Here is an 18,860-nt window from a genome sequence, read left to right as displayed (position 1 = left end):
ATTATTGTTTTCTCCCAAGAAACGCTTCAACTGGCTGGCGGCGGCAGCTTTCGCGACATCTCGCTCGATCTGGCCACCAAAGTTAACGGGACCCAGAAGCATTCACCAAAGAGAACTTTGCTGATCATAGTCGTGGGCCATAAGTCGTTTACCGATCCTTGGTCGGGAAGAAATTCCTTTGCTTTGCTTGAACAACGGTGGCAGAATGCGTCGGGCGGAACCATGCGAGAAACGATCGGTCTCGCCGGACGAACGGTGACCAGTCATGGGTGAACGACGCCCGCGTCAGTGGCCGCGGCGGCCCGACGCAATTCGGCCGAGTAGGCAGGCTTCCCAGGCACGGGCTCACATCTCTGCGCGTATAGAAGGCCAGCGGGGGCACGTTACAGGCGGCATCGTTTTAGCGTGCCGCCATATGAGCACGAAACACCGCACTCGGGGGTTTTCAGGAGCGCGCACCTTCTGCATTTCTAGGTGTCACCCCCAAAGCTTCAACTTTTGCGGGAGAGGTGCCCCACGTAGTCTATACACTATAGTATAACGTTGGTTTATACGTTCAATTACAAGCGTGACGTAAATCATCGCGACCGAAAGCGCGAAAAGCATGCGCCACGCGCACACCATCGTCGATATGCCGCCGTCCGGCGCGGACGACGGTTCTGCCGCCGAACGACGGGGATGGGAAGCGTTGCCCTCCCTTTTCTTGTATGCTTTTTACGGGCAGCTCGGTGTAGAGCGGGCACGCTGGCGCAAAGCACCGGAGGGTGGCGCGTGGGGCGCCCCGACGGCAGACGCGCGTAAATTAGCAATTTCACGCCAGCATGAGCCGAGGAAGCCCACCCTTTCGCGTCGTCTCCCCAGGTTGGCACGGAGGACGTCGGCCCCTCGGCGGAAAAGCTGGCGTCGAGTCCCCTCGACCAACGCCGATCAACGAAAGTACTGCGTGAGCACCCGCTGCTCCCTCTCTGTCTAACTGTCCACCTTGGTCAAGGCGAAAGATGAGGCTGGGACTTTAACGATCAAGTCGCGCTCCAAGCTTCCGGGGCTCTCCACTTATCCGCCGAAATTTTTCGCAAACTTCGCTAGAGAATAAATGGCGAATGGATAAATGAACGCGAGGTCAACGCCCTGCGAAAACTCATTCGTATTGGTTCGAAGGCTGTACGAAGGGGACGCCTGAAAGAAATCGCTTTCCACTTCAACACTTGCACTCTTTAGACAGTCCAGAGAATGTGAAATTCTTCGTAGAAGACGTTTTTACGTTAGAGCGCATGTTTTAAATGCGAAGCATTTCTTTGCGCACTGAAAGCACTTTTGGCGTCTGTCTGTCTGTCTATAATCTATCTATCTATCTATCTATCTATCTATCTATCTATCTATCTATCTATCTATCTATCTATCTATCTATCTATCTATCTATCTATCTATCCGCTTACGTCAAAGTTTTCTTGTGAACATCCCCTTAACTTGACGTGAACCAAAATTAGTATGGGAGGGTAAGATATATAGTTTAACGAATATGAGGCGCTCGTCATGCCACGGATAATGTCACAATCCCGTCGCGTACGTCACCAAACACTTCTCGCCAGGCAGTGGTACATACCTTCCCGCGGGCATGTACCACATGGTATGCGGTTATGTACGTGCCACAGGTGATTTACATTTAGTCTCTATGTGCCCAGGAACGACGGTAACACGCATGGGCGATTTTAACGCGTGAGCGTTAAGAAAAACCTGGCATCAGCAGCGTTGACCCGACGAGGGCAAAGAATATATCTGATGGTCCCAGCAGAAATGGAACCCAAGCATTCTGCGCGGAAATAAAGCATTCTACCACAGAACCATGCCAGGTCTCCGTGGCACCCATGTGGTCGAAATTTTCGGAGCCCTCCACAACAGCGTCTCTCATAATCATATGGTGGTTTTGAAACGTTAAACCCTATATATAGAGCAATGAGGTCTTCGTGGCAATCAAGCATTCTACCACAGAGCCACGCCAGGTCTCGGAACTACTTTTCAAACAGTCCCTAGTCTTTGCGAAACGTCAATTGTGGTTGCAGAGAAGGTTGTCCAATTTTAAAAACATTTCATATGTACTTTTATGATACAGCCGTCACATCGGGTTAACGTCAATTGTAGTTAGCTGACATGCGCTGAAGTTAATTTATGTAGCAGTGCACAGGGCAACAATCCTCGCTAGCATCAGAGCTTCCTATCGGCTTAGCGCTTGTGGCGTTGCTAATACTGATGTTGATTGATTGATTTGTGGGGCTTAACGTCCCAAAACCACCATTTGATTATGAGAGACGCCGTAGTGGAGGGCTCCGGAAATTTTGACCACCTGGGGTTCTTTAACGTGCACCCAAATCTGAGTACACGGGCCTCTAACATTTTCGCCTCCATCGGAAATGCAGCCGCCGCAGCCGGGAATCGAACCCGCGACCTGCGGGTCAGCAGCCGAGTACCTTAGCCACTAGACCACCGCGGCGGGGGCTAATACTGATGTTCTTGGTGGCATCGTTGTGTAAGTGTAAACAACTTGTTTTATAAATATCTGCAAATATTCAACATATGCCTGTGCGTGCAACATTTATAGATATATATTTAGTGTCATTTCATAACATGTCACTCAATAAAAGAATTACGTCGATTCCCAGGGTACGTGAGATCTGCCGAATTTTCATAGTTTATACAAGCCTGATTGACCCCTGCCATTGTTCCCTTGCATGCACTTCACAATGCGTTCTCAGTAAAGCAAAAAAGAAATATGATTTTTTTGTGGATAATAAATATGCGCTGCGCACAGAGCCCTTTAGGCTTGCGCATGAAATCAACGTTTTGTGTTTGTTTGGTTTTACCCTTTTTTGTCACATTCTTTAAGCTTCAAAGGACGACGCTTGAAGCTGGTGTTGGAAAATGATCTGCTATTGGAGAGGAAACCAAACGGTGAGGAAAATACTGGCTTGGCGTCGCACGCTAGTATTTTCAAAGCTCTGGTACTCTTAAAATGTAAGCAGAACGAGTGCATGGAGAGAAATTAGGCAGTCATAGGTTTTATTAAGGAGGTGATCAACTGCCGAGCAAGAGTAGCAAATACATCCGAGTAGTGTTACGTAATGTGCTTTGCTGCTGTGTGGCACTATATATACGTAACGACGCGGGGGAGGTTAAATAAAGTGTTCGCGTGCGTATTGACGAAATAAATTGCCCAATACTAAAATAACTCGTTTTTTTTCCCGCTCCTTGCAAAACAAGGCAATCGTGAATACGTAATTATTTCTCTGGTGACCATACACCGTAAAGGACTATATTACGTATAGTTAACAGCCCCGCCGCAGTGGTCTAGTGGCTCAGTTACTCGGCCGTTCACCTGCAGGTTACGGGATCGAATCCCGGCAGCGGCTGCTGCATTTTCGATGGAGGCGAAAACGCTGCACGCCCGTGTGCTCAGATTTGGGTGCACGTTAAAGAACCCCAGGTGGTCAAGATTTCTGGAGCCCTTCACTACGGCGCTTCTCGTAATCATATGGTGGTTTTACGACGTCCGACCCCACATATCAATACGTATAGTTCACAGGCACTGAGTTCACATGACGGATTTCTGTTGGCAAGAGGGGATCGCCACTGACGAACAACGTTTTTCTATAATGACGTATCGAACATCGAAAGCACCTGTCACCTAATGTTGCTAACAGTACTGGCTTAGAAACAGTTCCATGAAGACGGGTCTAGTTTTCTCATATTTAACAGTGGTAGCCAATACTTCCAGTGCAGTGCGCACGCCCTGCATGTACCCCTTCCAAGTATTATTTTCTTACTTCTTGAAAACACAGTGATCACGAAATATTTTGTTTTCACATTTTAATGCAAAAAGACCATCACATAAAAAAACACTTCGTATGAAAATTCAACACGAACAACGACAATATGACATATGTATAGGTATGACGAGACGATGGGGTATAATGTTTCCCACACATAGATATTTCTGCCTTTACATTTCAAGCAAATTGTTTGCACGAAACACGGTAACTGTGAAATCCGCACATTGTCCACCACTCAAAGGAGAGATGGACACCTAGCACCTCTCCTTTCAGAAAGGAGTCAGAGTAGCGTCAGTCATCCAGCAAAATGCAAGAGGGCTGAAGTCCCGCCTCTTCTAGCTGCACGAGCCTGCCTGACGAGTATCATACTGTGCTGTGACCAGAATGGCCTCTGTTTCACTCTCTCTCTCTCTCGTTATCTTTCTAATCAATTTCGTTACTGTAAAATATCAAACCAGAAATATTTTCTGGCCAACCCTCTACATTTCCTCTCATGTAGTTCTCTCTCTGGTTCGGCAGACTTGAATAGAGCGGTAGACTTCAACAGCTGATGTTCCTCATACACGAATTTTTTTGCGTTCTTCCAACAGTCAGTTTCAGTTCCCGCAATAAGCAAAAGAAAAGAAAAAAACGCCCTGCAGGTTCTAAAACAAAAGGGTTTTTTCGCATCGTTCGAACACATAAAGTATGACCTATAATAGGAGGATGTTGTGGGTCGCAGACGGATTTAGCTGGGGTTATACCAGCAGCCACGCAACTATTTACTCAGATGTAGGAAGTTAAATGGCTTATGTAAACAGTTATTCAGAGGATTAGGACCCATAGCACGTTTGCTGGCGTCCGCTGTTCCAGCTTTAAAAAGTGCCACTTTGATCTGGACTTCTGTATGTTTAGCAATATGTGTCGCTCTTCTGAGGAACATCCAGTGCAGATACTGCGCCTTGCGCACGTTACTTGTTGAAAGTGGAATTGCGAGGGTGATGTCGTGTGTTTTCAAAAAAAAAAAAAAAACAATACGACAATCGCGCGTTTTTTGCAAGAAAACTTGACGTAAAACTTGAACGAAGGCTATGTAATGTTCTGTACAACTGCAGGATTTTATTTTCAGGTATAGCCATGGCTGCGCAACATGGTTATAGAACTCGTCCTTCATACATCATTGCGACAGGTGCACAATTTGCTTCACTCTTCTAAACTGCTCAGCCGATGCTTTGCATGTGTCTGAGCGCGCGCAGTCTACAACTATATAAAGTTAGATAAGTTGCTGGCTTGCCTAATGAGCATGTCATGAAACAACAACAAAAAACTATTTCTTTAAGAATATGAACGGCCGGTGACGGGCATCTTTCTCTGACATTAAAGCAGGCGCAATATTAGCTCAAGGTAATTAGTGCTTGAAGGATACTCGTTTCTGGAACGCGTTTATATTGCGCAAACGATCCGCGCAACATCAGGCAAGATAATTGATGACATAACTGTTCAAGCAGAAAAAAGAATGCATTGCTCTCCCCAGCATGACGTGCCCTCTAGACAATTTGTTCCCACCTCGGGAAAAGTAAAGACTGAATAATTAAGAAGTTAAGTGAGAAGGCATGAAAAGATTAAGAAGAGTATAGCTATCTCCACGATTTTGTTGCTAATGCAGTTTAAAAAGTTTGAATAAATGCACAATGTAGATGAACGTTAGGCTTAAAGGAGTGTTGTACGACTGCACGTGCACAGTGGAAAAACACGTCCTGCGAAAAGAACAGCTAAACCAAATGATGCAGTCGTACGCGGCAAGTAGAGTTTACAGGCCGGGCGCGATGTTGCCATTTTCTGAGACGTCCTCTTTTCATACAGGGCCGGCGCCTGCTTTTTGACGTCAACAGCAGATAGCATGCTATTGGCCAATAGGCCACGTAAATGAAGTGCGGCGATTAGATGAGATGCGTTTGTTCTCACGGGTTTTCGCCACATGCCAGCGCGACGCTCCAGCGTATGCCACATTCGGCAGTAGCCACGCTTGCACGCAGATGCGTCACAAAGAAAGGATCGTTTTTGATCACGTGCGCTCAAGGTGTGAACGCGCGCTGATGTTACTTCCTTGCCCCGCCTCATTGCACTTCCGGTGCACGCGTTGGGGCGAGAGGAAAGAGAAAGCGCTCGAAACGAACTCCTGTAACCCCGCTCGTTCTGGACGTATTCCAGAAATGTTTGCCGCAATTGAGTCTCGAGGCATTTGTAAGCTCCGATACTGAGGTAATTCGGTGTAAAGGGCTCCAGGAGCCTTTTAGGTGAAGTGGACAAATTATACGCGCTGCCTCTATCTCGTTCTGGCTACGGTCACACAAGCAGACAAGACCAGAGGTGTACCCAAAGGAGGCGGGGGGTTCAAAGCCCCCCCCCCCCTCCCCAAATTTTAATTTCGCTGGCGCCCGCACACCTACAAACGCACGACCGAACAGACAAAGTATGCTTGAACCCCCTCCCCCACAAAAAATATTCTGGCTACGCTTATCTGACAGATATAGTCTTAGTGACAATCATACATGATATCAACCAATCGAATGTACATATAGGATACAGGATTCCTGGACGTCGATCTCTCCAGAATTCTTATGATTCCCTGCTATCATAGTAACGCTTTCAATCACCGTGTTTTCATACGGTGCATGAACCCAGTCTCCAATGTTCCAGCTTTTTTTAAATTTATGTTCTGTAAGGAGATGTTCTGTATGGAGAATTTATGTTCTGTATGGAGAATCATAGGGCGACGGTTATTCCTAGTTCCTTAAAAGTATCTAATAACTATATGTTCACGTAAGGTCCAAGTCTCCAAGCATAGAAAGTCCCCAGCAAATACAATATACAGTTTAACATAACAGTTGGGACAGAAAATTTCGAAACAACATATTCTACAATCACATGTACGTGTATATAGGATGATGTTAACAAAAGCAAGAAAACCCATTACGTACAGTCGAACAGACACATAACTGTCAACATAACAGTCACATATATAATTGTTAACACAACAGTCAACGGTCCCATAAATACATCTCTTTAAAAAAGCTGAATTGCACTAATATCGACCAAGAATGCCACTTCCTTCCAGGAAAACTTTCAACGCAATTACGGCGCACTTGTGTAAACCTATTGTTAGTGATGGGCCCAAAGGCTTCTTTAAAATGAACGGTCTACGATCTAAAATCATTAAGGATGATCTAGGTAGGCGTCTTGGTGTTTCGTGTTCTAAACATTCTAGAAGGAGGTGATATGTGTCTTCATCTACAGCTCCACGATCTCATTTTTAAGTTTCAGTGCTGCCAATTTTGTGTAAGAAAATGCTTGGTGTAGGCAGTGGGTATTCTTAATTTATAAATAAAGGTTTCCACACTTCTGTCAATGGATAACAGAATTTCAACCTCTATTAGTGAATAAATATGATATATATATCAGAGCTTTTGGAATTTGGGTCTAAACTTGTATTTTTACACATATTGAGAGATTTTGTCTTCAAAATGCAGCGCAATTAATTTTTTAGAAACTAAAACATCTTTGTGATGTGCTTGCCGTGCTGCTTCAACAGCTGCTGTGTTGCCATGTATGTTGAAATGTCCCGGACCAATGAAACATTATTTTATGGTGCTTTTGATTTGCCTATGTGAGCTCTTCAAGTGTTTCGTAAATCAGGCTATCATTTATTGTTCTCGCTTTTGTTTTGTGGAGTGATGTTAGTGCCGCTTGTGAATCACTTAAAGTTACTCATTTTGGAGCATCTCTTACAGAATTGATGAATGTTAAAGCGCTTAGAATAGCGAACAGAACAGCTATTGAGTATGTCACCCGAGATAACTTAAAAGATTCTTCTACATTGAGGTGTGGTACAAGAAATGCTGAAGTTGAAGACGTTGGTACACTGGATTCATCTATATGTACATGCATGTAACCGGATATCGCATACATATCTGATAAAGCGCTAGTTGCCGGGCGGCTCGAATGAACATGTCATTTTGTTCTAATTACTGACACTTGGATCTTTGGTAACGTAAGCGGCCACGGAGGATAATTGATGTCTGAGTCGAAATCTCGTTTCTTGGTAATGTGCTGGCATTTTCCTTAATTTCTTTATGAACACAGCATCAATTCTTCTATAATATCTCCAGACCCAATGGGTGATTTTTATGTTGTGTCTGAAGGTGAAAAAAATGCCGGAATGTTTCTACACTTTTCATTACTGCAAAGAGAGATTGGCGAGCCACTGCTATTACAAGGGAACTGGAAGTCACTTGCGGAACTCCTAAACATATGCGTAATTTCCTGGATAAACCTTTTTTGCAGTCTTTGTTCCAGCGTCGGTGAAATGGGGTGCGAAATTGCCGCATAGTATGTGATTCTTTGTCTTATTAAGCATTATGAACAGGGAGTAGTGACGACACTGATTCGCCCCATGAAGTGCCAGCAATCCGGCGATGTACAGACGGGCCCTTCGTTAAAGGGAACACCTGCGTGAGCAGCATGTTTAGATTTCGCTATCTTGCGGAATCATAGCGGCCTATAGATATGCATGAGACTACTGGTGGTGGAAAGTTCCGACTCCTCTTGACAGACTATTGACTTGCATGAAGAATGTTTTTTAATCAACTTGCTCTTAGAGGGCCAGTAATACTGATGGTGTGCATTCGAATGTTCCCTTTAACAGTGGACCATACTGTACATTCGCTATTGCATTAACATCACTTTCGAGCTTTTTTTTTTATTTATGGCGTCTAGGATAGCTGTCGATCAAGTATTATTCGTAGAAATCAATACTGCAACACAATTTGTAAAGCTTGTCTTTCTAGACTAAGATTTAAATTCTTTATCTCTTTGCGGATGAAGGCCAATGAAGCTGTTTTCGCATGCGAGAGGGCCATCCCTCTTTCTGTTAAAAAGTTGTAGATAGTATTTATGGCCTGTTGTAATGTCATCGGAATTACTTGAACATCATTTTCAGATGTCCAAACACACATATCATCAGCATATAGCGTGAAAATCATAAGGTAGGTGCAGCCTTCTTACTAAATTAGCCATGATGCAGTTGAATAGAAAAGGGCTAACCACAGTTCGTTTTGGCACTTCCTGCTTAAAATCGTGTTCGGCACTTTGTCCTTCACCCGTCTGGACAAATACTTCGTGATCTGATAAAAAATTAGAAATCTATCGCAAGGACCTGTCGGACATTTCGAGTTCCAACATACTTACTAGAACATGTACATGACTGGTGGTATCAAATGTCCTCTTTGCGTTCGAAAATACTGCAATTGTAATGTTACCACAGGCGCTTTGGTGTTCCACATATGCTACTATATCTAGTGTAGCATCCATTGCGCATCTCTGTTTTCGAAAACACGTAAAGTATAGTTAGAGAACACATTCGTTTCGTTGCACCACCAATCAAGTCACGCGTTAATTATCTTCATTACCTTACATAAGCAGCTTGCCAAGCTGACCGGACGAAAAGAATCAAGGCATAAAGGCGTCTTTTGAGGCTTTATAATTGGGAAAAAAACTCGAGCGACGTTTCAAGGTGGTGGTACAAGTTCTGTCCACAGGTTATTAAGCAGGGTGCCCCTGCTATCAGCCAGAGTTTAAAAATATGCGGACACACATAATGACGAAAAGATCAAATGCATGTTGCTGACTATTGCCTGTACTGAACCTCGACTTTCATTGCACACTCCTTAATGATAATAGTCAGATTATTCTTCATTGTGTCGAGGCTGACGTCGGTTTCCTCTGTTAGAACTGCGAATCTATTCTAAAGCGAAGCTCCAATACTATCACTCTTAGCTCTAGCTCATTAATTGCCTTTGCCTCCTTTCCTTTCACCGTCCCTTTCTCAAGTGGCGGCAAATTGAACGAATTGAAGACCTTATCATTGTATGGTCACTACGTCGCATCTTGCCAACTACTTCCACATCCTCTATAATGTGCGTCGTAATATATATAAAAGAAAGAAGTGCATACCCAAGGGCTCGTTTTTTCGTGTTTTGACGCAATATTAATGAGATATAACACACAATATTGCATCGAACGCTATATTCAGAGGTTGTAGGTTCGATTCCTGCTCACAGCAAGTTATTTTTTCACCCACTTTTCTTTTTTTCTTATTTACGTTACATTGGTTCTAATAACTTCCCCTATACAATCCTTGGCATTATCGTGTGTTGGATCTCATATATATATATATATATATATATATATATATATATATATATATATATATATATATATATATATATATATATATATATATATATATATATATATATATATATATATATATATATATATATATAAAGAGGGGTGCCGCAATACGCGGCACCCCTCTTTCAACGACGAAATGTCGACGGGGCGCTGAGTAGTTAAAGGCTTAAACTTTTTAAAAAAGCTCTTTTTGCCCCACACCGAACCGCCAGAGCCAGGAGGCGCCGTCTGGTCGGTGTGTGTGTGTGTGACCAGACACAGTATATTCACAACATAGATACCCAATAAAGTGGCTGGTGGGGGGATAGCTGTCGTGGTTGCTCAGTGGTAGAGCATCGAACGCGTTATTCGAAGGTGGCAGGTTCGGATCCTGCCCATGGCAAGTTCTTTTTTTCACCCACTTTTCTTTCTACACATCTACATTACAATTGCCCTACCCCTATACTTTCCTTGGCATTATTGTCTGTTTGATCTCATTAAAATTGTGTCTAAACACGAAAAAACGAGCCCTTAATTATACACTTGTTTCCTATATATATATATATATATATATATATATATATATATATATATATATATATATATATATATATATATATATATATATATAACAAGAGAGGCATTATATGTCATGCTGGCATTGGCGCGCGCTTACGAGTTGTCTTTTCCCTTGACATCGGTGATGAGAAAGTTCGCATGAAGCAGTAAAAATTCGGTACATAAGTGGGAACAAGTGTCATATCATTCAGTAAAAAAGTTGCTTCTCTTTGTCAGTACTTAAGATTTCAATATGTAGCGCCCCTATCTCGTGCGTGGTGGCGCAGCGCCTCCTTTTCCGAATGATCGAATCACTCGCATTAGCCAGTTCACGCAGCCCCTGCTTGAGGCCGCTACTGCGTTGCCACAAGGCGATCGAAACAGCGAACTTTAGTTTCAACTACTCCCAATAGACGGCGCGCTAGGCGACACAGCTCGCACAGATCTCGTTTTGAACCCGAGTATCTGCGAATGCAGCGCGTTGCATTTTTTACATATTAGCATGTATGCACATATCTAATTCTGATTCGAAATTGGTAGGCTCTCGTGAATGCCCGTCAAATAGTTCAGAATACTTACATACAGTGTTTTAATCTGCTCTCATTTCTTTATTCTGTTTTGTTTCGCACCTTCGTCTTGTACGAAATTTCAGAAGCTTTATTGATTATTTTATTGAGCGGAAACCATAATATTCCGAAAAGACGAATGAAGAAATAGAGAAGCAGCCTATATGAAAACTTTTCGCTCTGTGATATCCCGAGGTCTATTGTATAATAAGAATTATGGGCAAAACATCGTTTTTTTATTACCTGACTCCACTTGAATAGTTTCTGAAGTTGTATAACTACCTCGTCACCTAAGCCGACGTATTTGTTTCACTTTTCAAGCGACTCAACTATCCGGCATAAAAAAAAAACAGGGTAGGCATACTCGAACTTGGCTGTTGGATAATAAATCATGGAGTAATAATGAACACGGGGGCTAGGAAAGACAAAGTAAAATGAGTAAACAAAATCTGTTTTAAAAGAACGTTGAAGTTAGAAAAAAAGGTGAAATAAAGAGCAGTGATTGCGAACGAGCAATAGAAGGGTTTTATTAGTCAAAGATATTTGCTGGCACCTTAATAACCTTTGTCGCGCTAGGGAGATTTATGCGCATAACGGCTGGGTGCACATAAGCATACGATGAAGCTAACAAGATGAAGAGTTTGAGAATATGAGCGTTTCACATTGAGAAACTCACCGTGCGTCTATAGTCAAGTGTTTCATTTGGTGGCGCCACTTTGACTTTAGTTTTACTGCAATGGCTTCAACAGCGACATTTTTACACATAACTCTCTGAAACACCATAAGAAAAAGAAAGATAGGTGTCACCACTCCCTCGTAATACACCAGCCATTGGCGTACCAGCCGGGGGGGGGGGGGGGGGGTCGGGCAAGGGAAGTGCGAGTCCCCCCCCCCCCCTTTCGACAGTGGTCACTGTGGCTGCACGCTGAGGAAACTAACAATTAAGGCGAAGTTTATCTTCACCGCAGTAATCAGTCAATTATGTTGTTACGAGGAAATGTTTGAATGAAGTGAAATTTGGCCAACATTTTTGCTGTGACGATTTCACTTGTAGGCTCTTTGCGGTTCGGGACACATAGGCGACCCGCACCGCAAAGAGCCAACAAGGAGAAGAGCAGTGACTAGCGCTGAACCGGGGCCCAATAACATTGCGTAACTTGTCCATGCTTTCGTTCTGCTGTGACTGGCCGATGCAGTTACGCATGCGAACGAGCAAACGTTCTATGGACTGGTGAAATAACCTGCTGCGTCAGAAAAACTTTTTTTTTTTATCAAAAATGAATATCACTGCTGCCTCATCGAAGGTGCTGTGAGCTGATGAATGTTACGAATATTTTTTTAATGTTCTAGTGTTTTCTGGAAGCGCCAAAAAAGGTTTTTGCTTTAGTGTATAGGATAAACATGATAAACCTTCATTATGTTAACTTGGAGCGATGGTGGCAGCTTGTAAAGTGGTGACGAATAGAGCAGTGAACTCGAGCGCAGTGGGAAGCTCAGCTTTTAAGATTGCCCCTTAACTTGACCCACCGGACCAAGAAGAAGGTGAAGGGCTATGCTTTTTAGCACTATGTAGGCTTAATTGAGAGTCGGACTAGTAGGTTTTCATTGAACTTTATTGTCTTTTTGCAGCTGAAAATACAGCTTGGACCACAAAGAAGCACACACATGCAGCGCTGCTTATTTCTCTCTCTTCCTCTCTCTCTCTCAGCTAAGACGAGCTCAGAGAGGCACTAGCGGCTGTTATGATGCAAGTGAAAATATTTTATTATACTCATATTAATCCACCTTGCCGCCTACCTTAAGTAGCCGCTGATAATGTGATCGGCGGCTAGTCTATACTTGAATAATATTAAGATGGAGATGCTCTCCGACTACCTCGAAACGTTTTAGGTAATATTAAGCACGTGAATTCCCTGTTTATCGTTCATTCGCTGTAACAAAGACCGCGAAGTTTCACAGATTCGTGACGTCATGTAAGAAGCCGGTGATTTTATAGCACACAGAATTTTTTTAATGCCGAAGAACCAATGGCAAACAATATGCCATATTGAAAATATCCCATTCTTATTTTTTACGTGGTTGTTCATGAATGGTTCTTACGCGATGGATCATTTCCGCGCCATTTTTCGCATCGCGTAACGAGCTGGTGCTGTGTGCATGATCCAGAATGTTTAGAGCAATCATGTACAGCTAACAGCCATTTCGAAAGGAAGCAACGAGGGATAGATTAACGTCATAATGTACCACATTTTTTTTTCAAAAGAAAAAAATATGTTTATACTGTCTGTATTGGCACATTTATGCAAGTGCCCGGAGGCCGTTTAAGAAATTTCGGTAATACAAATACGATGAGTGTGAACATTGTACTAAGCCCCTAACACCACATATACATTTTTTAAAGAGAAGGATTGAGAAGTTGACAATAAGAGTAGAATAATAATAGTAATAATTGCGCACCAGAAACACTGTTTGGACTATTAGCAAACAATACAAATTATAAATAACACAAGGCTGAATATATACAAAAAAGTAATGCTTATTTTGAAAAAGTATAACAGCAACTCAAAAAAACATAGTTGATCCCTCCATCATAGGAATCGGCATAGCATGGAAGTAAAATGCGCCTTTACGGAGGTAAATGAATGTTTACTGTAAATTGATAAATGAGGGTTTGCTGAATGTATGTTACGGTGTTTGGCACCTATAGCACCATTCAGCGTGAATATATCCTCGTTAACGCTTGGAACATTTGTATCCCGATGACTAACGTCCATGATGAATGTATTAAACAAACCATTGAGGTATATTTAAATGTTGACTGCCAAAGCGAAATAGGAGAAAGAGGCGTGATAGCAAGATGAGCGTCACATATTCGACGCACAAATCTAGAAACCCTTGTGAGGCATTAACCACTGAGCCCCCTCCCGGAGGACTACAGAGAAACCCTTAATGTGCACATCGCTTTGGCGGCGCACACACGAAAGCTCCCTACAAAAATTGGGCTAAGGGCATCATCGCACGACCTGTTAAAATGTGATTGAAAGGAGGGTTCAGCCTAAATTGAGGACGACGCAGCGAGCAATGGAAAGAAAAATGGTAGGTGTAACTTTAAGAGACAAGAAGAGAGCGGAGTGGATTAGGGAACAAACGGGGGTTAAGGATATCATAGTTGAAATGAAGAAGAGGAAATTGACATGGGCCGGGCATGTAGCGCGTAGACAGGATAACCGCTGGTCATTAAGGGTAACTAACTGGATACCCAGAGAAGGCAAGCGGGTTAGGGGGAGACAGAAGGTTAGGTGGGCAGATGAGATTAAGAAGTTTGCGGGTATAAATCGGCAGCAGCAAGCACAGGACCGAGTTGACTGGCGGAGTTGGGGCCTTTGTTCTGCAGTGGACGTAGTCAGGCTGATGATGATGATGAACTTTGTGGTGTCTAAGAAAACGCTAAGCGCGTCATGTCGCCCCTTAAGCCCCGCCACGATGTTTCTCGGGGCACGCGTAAGCAAGGAACGCGCCATTATATCCACGTGAGACAGGAATGTGTCGCAGGAATATGTTTAATTTTGATGAATGCTATAAGTGAGACGGATGTTTGGGCTCAGGCCGCCACCTCGTGGTGCGTTAAGGCATTGACAAAATCACACTTGTAATTGGATAGACGTGTAGCAGCGCGCAATGCAGCTGCTAATCGAGGAGGTCACAGTAATTAAGAATTAGTTTACCACTCAAGAGGGCGACACTACCCCGCTGACGAAGAGCACTCGAAGAGGAAAGCGTGAGATTAATGATGAGAGGTCATCGGTTCAATGGCCGTTGACGGAATTATTTTCTTTTACATGTGATTGCGTACATTGATTGATTGATATGTGGGGTTTAACGTCCCAAAACCACCATATGATTAGGAGAGACGCCGTAGTGGAGGGCTCCAAAAATTTTGACCAAATGGGGCTTTTTAACGTGCTCCCAAGTCTGAGCAAACGGACCTACAACATTTCCGCCTCTCTCGGAAGTGATTGCGTACATTTTTTTGACGTCGTTTCAGTGATGGAAATACATCACTGAAGCCTTAGTGTACCCTGGCATACAACAGTTTAGCGTTAAAAATCAGCAGATCCCATGAACTGTGGGAATCGGTTTCATGCGAAGCTGTCAGCGCCTACTTGCCTATGCTGCATCACTTATTTTCTTTGGGAAAAAAAATTTACGGATACATCGGCGTGTTTTTGTAAATGAAGTAGCAGTGGTCGACTACACTAGCATCTAAAGAAAATTAATGACTTGACGCAACCTCAGCACTCACGTTAGATAACGATCGTAAGTTTTATGGAAACAAAGTGCATGCTATGATGCGATGAAGTGAATATCATTCGTCACAGCATTCCTCCGTTGCCGAGCAACGCTTGATCATAGCTTACTGAGACACATGAGTACGTATATAATGTTTTTGATACTTTAAAACCAGAGTCGACACTGAAGACACAATTGATGTTAACCCAACATGACGTGCGTCTGTATAGTAGGAGTACATATGCAATATTTATTTCATTTTGATAAATTTACAAAGCTAACATTGTAACTATAGTAACTTCGCTCTGACTTACAGAACCTTTTTCAAAGCAGATTAAAGACCTCACGTAGTTCTGTGGTATAATACATAACTGCCACACTAATTGCTTGAATTTGATTTATTGATATGTGGAGTTTAACGTCCCAAAACCACTATATGATTATGAGAGACGCCGTAGTGGAGGGCTCCGCAAATTTCGACCACATGGGGTTCTTTAACGTGCACTCAAATCTGAGTACACGGGCCTACAACATTTTGATTCCGTCTGCGATCTTGATTGCTATTTTTTGCAGTCATAGGATCAAGGCTGCCGATGCCAGATTTTTGAGGGGTTCATCTAGCGTTTGAATCACCGATGTCTGTTGCCAGCGCTCCTAGGTAGATACAAACTTTAAGGTGCACACCCGGATACCGCAGCCCGAGGTGTGCGAGTATGTGACACACATAACTGAAAGTTTCTTGACGTACACGGCATGACTTTCCCATTATATATGTTGGAACAAGGTGCGTGCTCTCATGTGCTCGTACGCACATATCCCGTTTTTTTTTTCCCATACTACAGTGATGGGGCAACTAAGCGGGCACCAGGATGAAGCTAGCCAGATAGGTAGATAACTAGAAAGAAACGCTCGTAGTACCTTTGGTTCTCTAACGATTCCTTCGCATTTAAAAACTAAATTCTTTGTAAGCTGCATTTAGTCGTTAAAAAATTTCATTGAATGATACATATATGTACGGTTGGGGATGCTGTCATTGCCGTAATTGTACTCATGCGAGAAGTTCTGAGATAATGCATAAAAAAACGAGGTGTGTAATACCATTACATGCATACAAGCAAAGGAGCATGAAAAAACATTAAAGTTCGAGTGTGTCGATGAAGCTCTCTGTAATAATAATAATAATAATATATATATATATATATATATATATATATATATATATATATATATATATATATATATATATATATATTGGCTAACAAGTGTGTTACGTAGTTTCGTCCCCCCCCCCTCCCACGACTCACAAAAGACTTGGTACGCCACTGACACCAGCTATGTGGCCGCTTTTCCACCCGATCACTATTGTGTCCCATAAATACTCCAGCTAAATTGAGCGCCTGCCGCCTCAGCAGGGCAATCGTTAATGATGCGAAAACAAAAAAAGAAAGCAAGACTGGTCGTGCGTGTACCGGGCCCAATCTCCTCTCCACCTTCATGTATACGACCAGTGCCCGGCGGCATTGGCGAAGTACATGATGCGCCTTTCCGGACACTACTTTGGCGCGCTGTATATATATATTTTAATATGCGCATATGTCTGCTTCACACACACCTTAAAAGTTTCCTCCGAGCCACATTTATATCTGACGATACACCGCCGCCGTCTCCGCTGATTCGAAGCTTCCGGAAACTACCGGCTGTGGCCATCCAAGTGTCCCATTTAGTGCAGGACCTCCGAGGGCCCCCCCAGCGTGTTCATGGCCTTTCGTCACGAGAGCTCACGCGAGCGTGCGACAAAACTGAGCTATATGTAGACCTGAATTACGCCGCCTCACGGAACGGCGCAAGCTCGGTCTGACGTCAGTGGCGGTCGGTTGCACCACTGTGCTATACTTGACGGGTGGCAAAGCGATGCCAAATGTGGCTGCTTTGCCAAATGTGACAGCGCGCAAACAAGTAGTTTTATTTTTTAATTTTTTAGTGATGCATTGCTTGTCATTTTCACCTTGCACAGAAGAAATTTTTCGTAACGCTGGAAATGGAATCACCAAATGCAAACACAGTATGGACGTACGGGAGAGGACAGAAGGAAAGTCAGGCTCGGCCACTATGTTGACTACGTACGCAAGGGGAAAAGATGTTAAGTCACAATGAACACTAACTCGTTTTACAAATGGTCTGTCGCTTTGTGCAGCGTAGACACACGAGGTCATGGTAACAGAATTTCTCAGCCTACACCAAAATGGGAAAGACCAGTAAGAGGCGTTGCTGGCGTCACTAAACCATGAGTACTCGATACGGTTGGTGGAAAGGGGGATAGGGATAGGACGTCAGAAAGCGACCACTTCCAGGGGAAACGAACGCGCGCCTAGCTGTTAAATGAAGTTTAGTTTACCCTCTTTCTTTACCTGCGAAAAACCCGCCGTAGATTTAGTATGAAGGTATAGTCCCGGGATTATACCATGTTTCTCACGTACCACATCAGCAAAAATATATAGGTACTTTCCGCCATTCCAAAGAGGAACAAATTATAGTGCGTAAAAGTGATGCTTATCTATAATAAATATATTATTTGTTTCTTTTTCTAGCCTGGTGTGACACCAAAACAAACCTAAAACTTGCCTTGTAATCCGCTGCATGCAAACAGGAGATTACAGAGTCCAACTAGATATATACGGGAAGCTCACCCGCTACGCCCGTTCTGGGCTAGTGAATCGAACCTAATGAGCCCTCGCCTTCTCCACGTGGGCAGCTTTGCACGCTTTAAATTATGAAAATACCCCAGAGCGCTATATCAAATATTGTGGCTCTTTCGACCGCTTCATGTGTGTAGCGCTCGCAGAGCTTCATATAGCAGCGACGCAGAGCTCAAAGAAGAGGTCGTAAGCATGCGTCTACTCGCAGAATACCAGGCCAGAACTTAGAGGTCTATAGATTGACATAGTATTTGCGCTATGAATGTTGACAACTTCAGGCTCTGTCGACACGTTCACGTAAGCGATTTTGTACTCTGGATAAAATATTCTTACAAGCATTGGCACGTAGTTACTTGTAGACATTTGGCATCCAGATGCAGTTGGGCCTTTACCTGAGAAACCACTTCATTCATCTCTCATTACATCTTTACAACAGCAACATCTTCAGCTTTTTTCCTCTCGTGAGGTGAGAATGACGTGGCATGTGTGTCTTGAATGTATACCTGAAAGATGATATACTTCTTCCAGAAGGTAGCTAGAATATAATCGTTGCCCCAATGGAGCTGGCGATAGTTTGGAAACCACCTTTGCTCTACTCAATAGGGGTATACTAACCTAAAGTGATAAATGCACAGTGGCTTGTTTCCAGGAAAACTTGGTCGCCGAGGCACCACAAAGCAGGCGGTCGTCTTTCTTCATGCATTAAATGGGAGAAA

Source organism: Rhipicephalus microplus, chromosome X, assembly GCF_043290135.1.
Source record: "Rhipicephalus microplus isolate Deutch F79 chromosome X, USDA_Rmic, whole genome shotgun sequence".
NCBI lineage: Eukaryota > Metazoa > Arthropoda > Arachnida > Ixodida > Ixodidae > Rhipicephalus > Rhipicephalus microplus.
The sequence above is the reverse complement of the archived record's forward strand: the minus strand, read 5'-3'. Positions refer to the sequence as shown.